We start from the raw sequence: 10,140 nt of genomic DNA, 5'->3' as shown, positions 1-10,140 counted from the left end.
CCCACACCTTCCCACACCTTCCCACACCTTCCCACACCTTCCCACACCTTCCCTTCCCACACCTTCCCACACCTTCCCTTCCCTTCCCACACCTTCCCTTCCCTTCCCTCTGACTTTAGTGGACACCTGGCATTCAGCCAGGGTCAATGCACCACACCTGAAAGTGTATGTGAGCCAGACTGCATAATGCACTTTGTCCCAGTTTAATTTTTACAATTAATTGGAATGATTGTATAGGTTTTTATTCTGAGGCTGCCACTTTTATCATGTTCTTAGGCTTTTCTAACTTAAAAAGGCAGAACACGACAGCAGGTGTCACTGTAATAGCAGCAAAAGCAGGAGAGTAAAATCTCTATCTTTCTTACCACATTATTTTGGCTGTGTAGTGTTTTCATCAGAGAAAAGGATCAAGGGCAGCTTGGTCCTTGTTCTGGTCTCCTGACTGTAGGTTTATCAAAAACCAGATCAGCTTATGTTAGTATTTAGAAGCATGAAGAGGGTTTGGGAGACTTTAAACACTGAGAGAAAAAATACAATTATTTTCCTTGTGGACTAGCAAAGAGACAGGAAGAGGTACTACCTTTTGGAAATACCCTTCTGTACTTTCTGAATTTTATTCAAACCTAGGAATTTTCAGTAAAATTAAAGTACTGAGAACAGATTATAAATATTAAGTTCTGTATTTTGAACAGAGTGCCTAAGGCTACTAGTTAGTCCCTAGATTTGTAATGAGACGAGTAAATCAATGTGATATTCAAACTTAGTGGGCTCACTGGAGCTGTCCTGCCGTTAAAACCTTGTCGGTGAGCCCCACTTTGAGACTCAACCATTCCACTTTCAGTATTCATTAAATGAAAAATTCTGCGTCTGCTATATGGCTCCTGTGGCAAATTCCACAGACTGCAGCTGAAGAGAGTATCTACCTATGAAGGAAATTTTGAAGTGGAATATAATACTTACCAAAATACAGATTAGCCAGTAAACACAGAAAACGACCAGGTGAAACTTTAGATTTCAAAGACCTGTGGCTTAAAGAGAGATTAAATATATCCACATTTACTGTAAAGCCTTTAATGTGTAAAAAGTTGCAAAAATGGATAACAGTGAATACTCCTCTCTTCCTTATTTTAGGTTAAAGGATAGGTCTGGCCATTCTTGACTTTCAAAACACTCTCAGAGGAGTATTCCTCTTCTTCTGAAGTTCAGGCAATGGGATATTTAGCACATAACCTGTCAAACAAGCGTACTTCTTGTTTTATAAAACTAGTGCTCTCTCCTTACCACTCCAGAATGGATGACACTCCATTCCAGTGTGGCATATCATGTGCTCCGAAGAGTTATGCTTCTGTGTGGGACTTGTTTGCATTCCTACTACCTACATTTCCAGTGGGCTCTGTTTACTCCAGTCATCTTGGAGGAACAGATGAAAAATTTTCAAGAATTGTATCACTATGAAGAGAACACAGAAAAAAAACTGGCAACCTCGGTCCTAAAGCCCCATAATCTTCACATTTCAAAGGTCAGTTAAATATGGTCTTACAACTCAGTACTGCACTAGGAAATAAAATACTTCCCAGTGCATAGCGAAAGTTATCAATGAACCTAGCAAAGAAACGAATCAATTGAAATCACAGATAGCCTTTCCTAATGTCCCTAAGCTTCACTTCAGTAATATATATTCTTTATAGAAATAAGCTGCTGAGAATTTTAGGAAAAAAATTAGTTTCATAACCAGAGCTGTATGAAATGGAGAACAGAGAAACCATATTAAAAGAAATAGATAAATCTGACAAGCAGAACTCAGGTGATATCTGAAGCGACATAAACCATACCCTAACGTTCAGAAGAGCTGAGTTATGCTTTTATAATGCTGTGTCTTCATGCTGCTAGCCAAAACACAGCCTGAACCCTTGAGGGAGAAAGTGTTTACAAATGGCTTTGAGTATCTCTGAGACCATTTATTACCTGCTGTATTACGAGGGATTTGGTTTACAATTTAAATAGTTAAGACACTTCCAGGTTAAGACAGATACAGGTCAGTTACAAATACCAGTTTTAAAAGTGATCTGAACAGCCAAAGTTATTAAGTGTAGATTTCAAGTCACAATTTCTGGTCATTCTGACGCCGCAAAGAGTCTCTGCTACAAGGGAGCAGACCTGGCTCCTAATCTGGGTCTATATAATTTGTTTATACCAATGCTCATCACAGGGGCAGGATGGGATGGAAAAGATTACACTGCTGAAAGTATTTTTAAAAAGTATTTTAAAACTAGCAATTAGATTGGAAACTGTTAGTGACAAACACTGCGCAAAATTTGTGTGTGTGATACTTCCTTCGCACACAGGATCAAGGACTTCAACAAAAAATAACACACTGCTGTGTTTCTCTCAGATTTTAGCTTTCCATGTACTATTTTTAACTTCTGATATTTTTATATCCTTAAAATCTAACCTTCCTTTTAATGGAGTTACCAACTTGAGATCTAGCTATAATTTGTCAAGTGTTTCAGAGGAACTTGGTTTTAATCCAGACACACCGTATGCTTTCATGGTCAGGCAAGTTATTATAAGCCATTGCCTTCATCTTCATGAAGAGGTACTGTGTGGGCAATATCTGTTGTGTGCTTCAACAGACAGATTAACACACTACCTGGAATAAAACTTGTCAAGGAAAAAATGTGTTTTTCTAACAGCAACAAGGAAATGTGGGTTTGAATAAAGAAATCTGCTGTGCTTTTCTAAATAAAGTGAATGTTTTGCTGAAAATGTTTTCCCATCAAGGGGGAAAAAGTTGAGAGATCATCTCATTTCCACAATTTTAAAATAATGAGAAAGACTTGGTGTTTTTTTTCATTTTTATTGGCTCAAATTGTACAGGAAGCACACTAGTTACAACTAGCAAACAATTAATGAGTTAATGAGCTCTGAGTCTAGATCATGTGTGGCTCAGCTTAAATTGGGGTTCCTGTTGATGGGTAGAACCCCAGAAGAGGCTTGTTTGTGAGCTGGGCTTGTTCAGGATGGCCCTGAGATGGAGCAGTTTTATATTAAAGAAGCATCTTTGGATCATATTTCTCTGACAGAACAGCCAAGGAACTTTGATGAGCCAGCATTGCATGAGGCTATGGAAATTCTTGGGCTGAAACTCTACAAGTAGTGACCTTAGTCACAGCAAAAATTCAGCTGCAGAGTGACAACCAGTGAAGGGAAGCAACGAATGTCTGTCCAGATTCCCAGCTATGCTGGAATGTGAAGAGGAACACAGATATGCATGAATTTTCACCATCCTTTATTAAAGAGAAGTATTTTGTTCTTCTGATCCATAACCTCTAAGTCATGCAATTCTAGCAGGTGAAGTTTATGCAAACACATGTTTTGGCATCTTACTTAACATCCTCTGTTAAGGAGGACTTTGCTGAAGCTGTGATTTCAGACAACACTGCACATGAGAAAATACTTCAAAAGAAATTTGAGTATAATGAAAACTAAGGTCTTTTCCTTGCTGTGGAAAGGATTAAACATGGGGAGTTTTGTGAGTGTAATGAGAACCAAATGTTTGCCAGTAACTATACAAGGTTGCTTCAGTATCAATAGTAGTATAAGCATTGCATATCCTATGAAAGCATGCAACAAACCAAAGTTGCTTGTTGTTTTAAAGAAAAATCCTTATTTCTAGGTGACCAGTTGATAAGAACATCTTCAGAATACAGTCTCAGCCTCCTCCTTGTCTCAGTGTCCTTATACCCTTGAGTATAAGTCTCCAGACAAATCTTGTATTTTATCATCTTCCTTAACACATGCATTATGTATACAGGTCTCCATGGATGGTAATGCCTTATCTTGGTATGTTGCAGTTTACCTTTGCTTCCCCACTTTTTCCTGCTTTAAATTCTGTGTGAGAACATTGTGCAATCTACCAATTCCTTTAAAGCAACAGAAACCTATAGGCTTTGAAGAGCAATTAATTAGTACATGGTAATGTTAAGGAGAATGTAGCCTTCCAGAAGACTGCACTAACTTCACAATTCAGTAAACCAATCTGTAATGGTAATAGGAGAGAAATATGTGCAGAGATCCTAGGAAGAAGAAGAACACAATCATAGTGAATGCTTGAATATGGATAACTAAGTGAAACTCTGTAGTGTGAAATAGTTTGTGCAAATTACTATGTGTAACTTGTTCTCAATATACTTGTATAAACACGAGTCCTTCTTCCTTCAGCAAAAAAGTCGTTGATTGAAGCTCTGCAAAAATCTGCAAAAATCTGCAAAAATTTGCAAAAATGGAGAAGGAATGCTGGGAACCTAATACTTCTGAGGCTTGTGCAATAGTCTTCACTTTGATCTGCATCAAAGCTACTGCTTCAAAGTTATTTCTAAAGGACAGAGACTAAAACTGGAAAAGGAAAGTGCATGAGCCTGATGTATTAAAGAGTCTCTGTTCTTCTGACTGCTTGGTTTCTGCACTGCAATGAATGCAAGATGAGAAACCGGGAGTAAATGAGCTGTAATTAAGTAGCAATGGTAGCAATGCTTTTGTTCTGGCTGTTTGTATGTTAATCTTTTAGACTGCTGGCCACAGAATCTACCCAGAGGAATACTTGGAATATTCTCTTTGAGGAGTAGAAAAAGAAGAGAACTGGAGGAAAAAGGGGAATAGTCAGGGAGGAAATATTAATCAAAACAGGTATCTATAACAAACATCAGTGTTAGAATGTTTTTCATGTGATATGACATCTGGTGCTTATTTAATGAACGAACTCCTATAAAGACATGGTTTTTACCAGAAAGATTTCATAATATTAGCATAACTTTATTCAGTGGGCTTAGTTGTTATGATTTAACATAATTCTGTCTTCAGTTACAGGGTATTATTTATTTCTATGCAACAAGATTCTGCTTTAGTCAGGTTTGACCAAATTATAAGTACTTCTTAGGTCTTCTAAATAATTTGTAGATGTGTTGTCTAAGAAAAGAAGTACAAGGGAAGTGATATCAAGCCACTTCTCTACCTACCTGACTTCCTTCCCAACACTGCCTGACAAGCTTGGGTGATTACTACAACTGAGCAGAAGGCCATCTGCATAGTACTTCTGCCTTCTTACACAAAATTTAAAAGCAAAAAAAAAAGAAGGTCTGCTGAAATGTCCAGGCAGGAAGCATTACTCCCATTTCCTGTGTGATATCTGTTACCTGTGTAGAAGTTCTGTGTCAAAGTTTGCAATAAAATGACCATATGAACAGAGTATAAATTTCAGTATTTTTCCTATTACAAAAAAAACCCAAAAACGTAGAAACTGATTTAAAGAATCAATAGTATTTTGAAATAATGTTGTCCAACCTCATCATATTTCTAAAATTTGAAACGCAGAAGTATATAAACAGAAAAACACAGACTAACTCCGTCAGATGTATTCTATTATTTTTTGAAGCAATTCAGGCAGTCAAATATCCTTCACATTTTATGCATGTAGAAAATTGGTACAAACTCACTTGTGAAGAAAAATCAGTGACATCCAGTTCACCTGTAGAAGCCAGGACTTCATTAAGTCTGTGGAAAATATATAGAAATTAATAAAGGTAAGGAATAGTGTAAATGGAAGAAAATAATTACAGGCTTTGTTGCCAAGAAGGAACTTTTTCAGAATCTAGGATCGAAAACGGAACCAAACTTTGTATCTATTTGAATACATATTTAAATACAGTGCATAATGAGACAAACATTTTTTTTTAGTAGCTCTTTGTAATGAAGAGTAAGAAGTAGCCTTTGTACCAATAATATCACTGTGACATGCACCTCTGATTTCAGGTAATTGAAGAGAGCAATAGATAAGCACAAATATCTCATTAGTCAAGGAACCATCATAACAGCACTAACAGTGCTGTTTTAACTAAACAGCTTTGTGTTTTATAAAGAATGAGGTAAAGGGGAATCAGGCTTGTGCTTTAAATTAGATACTTTCTGATAGATGTTTGCTTTCGTCTTTGTAAAAATGGATTCATCTTTATGGAAACATGTTTGAAATATGAAATATAAGTAAATGAAGTAAATAAATCAGGTTTAAGCATCATCCTTTGAGGATCTTTTTCTTGTAATACATGATTTTCATCAAGAAAATCCACAGCTGTCTAAATGTTTGGATCATTCTTTGTATAAGTTGAGTAAAGAATTGAGATGAAAAAGAGCTTAACTATTGAAGACTGCTTTCAGATCTTCCTAGTGCCTCAAGGGTGAAACTTTTTTTCACGAATGATAAGTCCCTTTTCCAGCTGCACGTATGTAGTTTACCCACATACACATATCAGATGGCTGTGATTTAGGGCATAAACATATCTTTCCTCCTGAGTCCAATAACTCATTGCAGCAGTCATTTTTGCCTAACCTAAAATAATATCCAGGAAGTCTGCATACAATTTTCTACCTGAATTTGGGACTTCACTATTTACTGGGCTGCGGTAGGTTTATATTCTTCTTGATTTGCAATATGCTGAAACAGTGTCACTAAAGGAGTCTTGTTCTAGTAAAAAGTGTCTGTATACTCTATCTTTTTCACTAGCCAATATTGAAAAATTAATTTCAGAAACTCATGGAAAAGCTTGACTTTTTAAAGACAGAGCAAATTCAGTGATGTCCTATTTCACTCTTGTTTTATTCTTTCCTTCTTTAAAGGTCTAGTGGTTGTTGACTGATGGCCTGAGTTGAGCAGGTCATTTATCCAGGGGTTTCTTCCTTATCTTGCCCTCTATGATTTGTTGCTCTCGTGGGTGAAGTGGTGATTGGTGACTTGCCGAGCCACAGCAACCACGCAGTGTTGAATTTCAAACCTCTGGTCTCTTGCCTGCACCCAGCTTGCTCCCAGGATGGGCCACACACAGGTAAAAATGGTTGGAAAAAGAGCATGTTTTATTAATGCGTCCTCAGCAAAGCTGTTTTCCCAAAATGGGTTCTTTTAACCCATGTGCAGGTAGTCAATCCCCACACAGAGTTGATGTATCTGCTTTATGTACAGTCCTGCACAGAAAGGGGTGCTGGGTGGCTAATCTGTAAAGCCAGCACAATGACTATCACAACTTTTCATTGTGTTTATACATTTTGGCAAATGCAGTAGTGTTCACTGACTACAAGTTATATGGTTCTTATTAATTAATATTCTATATTCTGTTGGTTAAAAGATTCCCTTGCTTTTTATACCAATTAATCTGCATGCTCAGAGTTGGTGGTTTTCTTGGGTCAGTAGGCTGTGAGTAAGCAGTTGTGATCTCCTCCTGCTAGAATTATCTTTTACCCAGAGAGAGATGATATTGGCACAGTTGCTGAGTTGGCTTTATGACTTTCTTCCTCACCTTGGGAGTTCTGCCTGTAAATTCGGCATTCACTGTGTCCACTATCAGTAAGTGCTCATCCTGCTCCCCAAGTTTTGTCAACCTCACCTTAGGCATGAGACTACTGAGGCATGTCCAGCTCTAAACCTGTTATTCATGAAATGATGCAGTTGGCTTTTGCATGGTTGAATGTTTAGATTTTGTAGGTTTAATTAATTAAGATAATTAAAAACAGTCATTTAAGTGGTTAAAAAAGAGTTGATAATTGTTGTTGAACCTTGTTATTCCCTGTTGAAATTGTTTATCTCCCCTAGTTATGTTTGATGGTGATTACTGCTCGCATCTTTTCTGATTGCCAAGTTTGGTGGTTATGTTGAAAATCAGTGATTAAGTTGTGTTGGTCAGGTCACTCCTTTATTAAATAAGTTCTTGATTACAGTTTTTAACAATAAACTTAACAGTCCTTTGTTAGTGTCCCTCCCCAGAGACTTCAAACCGTCCCCACAGGCAGCACCCCCAGAGCTATCCCTGAGGGACTGCAACTTGACTCCATGGCAGCCATGCATACAAATGAGAAGCCTTTCCCGCCACAGAAGGAGATGACACCGCTTGCTGTCCTTCCAGCTGTCCCCTAGCAGTCTGTTCCTGAAGGATGGCACCCTGTTGAAGGGATCCGCACTGGAGCCCTTCAGAACTTCAGCCCAATGGAAGGACTTAATTGGAGAAGTTCGTGGAGGGCTGTTGTGAAAGGCACCCCAGAGTGGAGCAGGGGAAGAGGAAGAGAAAAAAGGAACAGCAGAGAAAACATGAACTGACCACAGCCCCCATTCCTGTCCCCCTGTGGTCCTGAAAAAAGAGGAGGTAGAGAATTGGGAGTGAAGCTGAGCCAGGGAAGAATGGAGGGTTGGGGGAAAGGTGTTTAAAATTTGGGTTTTGTTTCTCATTATCCTTCTCTGGTTTGATTTGCAATAAATTCAGTTAATTTCTCCAAGTAGAGCCTATTTTGCCCATAATGGTAATTGGTGAGTGACCCATCCCTGTTTTTTCTCAACTGCCAAGCCTTTCATTTTATTTTCTCTCTCCTGCCCAGCTGAGGAGGGGAGAGATAGAGCAGCTTTGGTGGGCGTTTGGTGTCCAGCCAAGGCCAACACACTACACTGTCCTTTGGTTCGATGCATAGATTTCATGCACTAGCTTAATTAATGAGAAAACAAGCTAGGTCTGCTGGTACTACTCAGTGATTTACAAATGGTTAAAAAGTAATCCCTCAAAACAGTGAATACGACTGTGACAATGTCGCTGCCCCAGAGAGTGTTTTATTTTCTTGGCACTGTGTGCTGATGCTAGACAAGTTCAAAGACTTGCATGTTCTTAGTGAACCTCTAAAATTCTGATGTTGAGTTCTGTTTTGCTTGCTATATTGGATGGGCATGAAACCAAAGGAAAACAATATATCTCTGTTTATCCAATTTCTTGTTTGTAGTTTAGTCTTTTTATATGTATATAAACTAAAACGTTGCATGAAAGAAGAACTTAGTAGCACCCAAACCTTAAACTATTCTCTTCCATTTTAAAGCCTTAATTTTTTAATGAGAATCTCATCACTGATCAAACAAAAGACAAACTGAATTTTCTTCTCCATTCCAATTTATTTAGATGTGTATGAAATATACTCAAGTGAAGAAAAATGGTTGAATGTCACATTTCAATCTACAAAGAATCATTGTGTTTTCATTAGGAAAAAGAGTAAACTTTCATATCCTGTTGTATATATTAATGAAAAGTTATACATATTAATGAAAAGAAAGTTCATTTTGCAGTTCTTTTTGCCTCCAAAGCTTCTGTTGAGAATAGTATTCAAATATTTATCTGTACTAAAGAGATTATTCCATGTAGTAAATGAAGCAGCATAGACTGGACTCCATGATCCAGAAATACTACCAATTTTCTTTGAAACTGATGGGAATTTTGTTGCACACTTGCAGAGTCTTCACAGCCCCTACATTTGGCAAACCAACAGCAGAACAGGTAGGAATGTGACAGTCTCAGACAGTGTGGTGTATTTAAATCACACACACTGTGGGGGTGTTGGCCCAAAACTGGTCAGGCTGGAGATTGTGACTTTTGGCTGGATTAAACAGCATTTATGGAATTAAAGCAATCCCTGAACTAAAAAAAAAGAGTGAGCCTAAAGAGAGGTCTAGGAGAAGCACGAGGGCAGCAGTGGCAGCAGGGATGGTGCTGCAGGAGCAGATGCCATCAGAGCTCAGTTTGACACCACACAAGTCACCCAGGGGTGTCCTGGCCTCTGCCCTCCCAGGGGTGCCATGAGCAGCCTCTCCTCCTGTCTGCCTGATCCAGGTGCTGGGGCAGGAAGAAGGACCCGTGCTGGGGTGCTGGCTGGGAGCTCTCAGGGCAGCTCCACCCCAGGGGGGTCTGCAGCCGGGGATCTCAGGAGGGGCGAGCCTCCATCACCTGGGGGCTTCTCCAGAGGGGCTGCAGGGTATTGCATGTAGGTTACGGACGGTCGGAGATGAGAGATCTCTATAGTCTGATCTTGGGACATGCGGTTTATTGCAAAGGCGTGGGTATAGGGGCACTGCTCAGAGCTGCCTGACTCAGCTCTGAGCAGGCCCAAGAGAGCAAGAGAGTAAGCGGGTAAGAGAGAGAGAGAGAGAGTGTAAGAGCAAGGAGAGTGAAGAAGAAGTAGTAAGAGTAAGAGCAAGAGTAAGAGCAAGAGTAAGAGCAAGAGAGGAATAGAATGGAATTGTCTGAAGTCCTGGTTACAATACAATAAATCATCTTCTGTACTGAATAT

General features: G+C 38.9%; 1 long non-coding RNA gene across 1 annotated transcript; it reads right to left on the bottom strand.

The window, feature by feature from the left end:
* Positions 1-3,272: 3,272 nt before the first annotated feature.
* LOC121660362 lies at positions 3,273-9,957 on the bottom strand. Its single transcript, XR_006014628.1, has 2 exons — positions 5,493-9,957; positions 3,273-4,076 (listed from the first exon to the last, which is right to left on the bottom strand). It is a non-coding gene; the product is annotated as an uncharacterized LOC121660362 (long non-coding RNA).
* Positions 9,958-10,140: the final 183 nt, after the last annotated feature.

This window comes from Corvus kubaryi, unplaced genomic scaffold (assembly GCF_017639235.1).
Source record: "Corvus kubaryi isolate FWS band 111438036 unplaced genomic scaffold, C.kubaryi_AGA036_p1.0 32123, whole genome shotgun sequence".
NCBI lineage: Eukaryota > Metazoa > Chordata > Aves > Passeriformes > Corvidae > Corvus > Corvus kubaryi.
The sequence above is the reverse complement of the archived record's forward strand: the minus strand, read 5'-3'. Positions and strand labels throughout refer to the sequence as shown.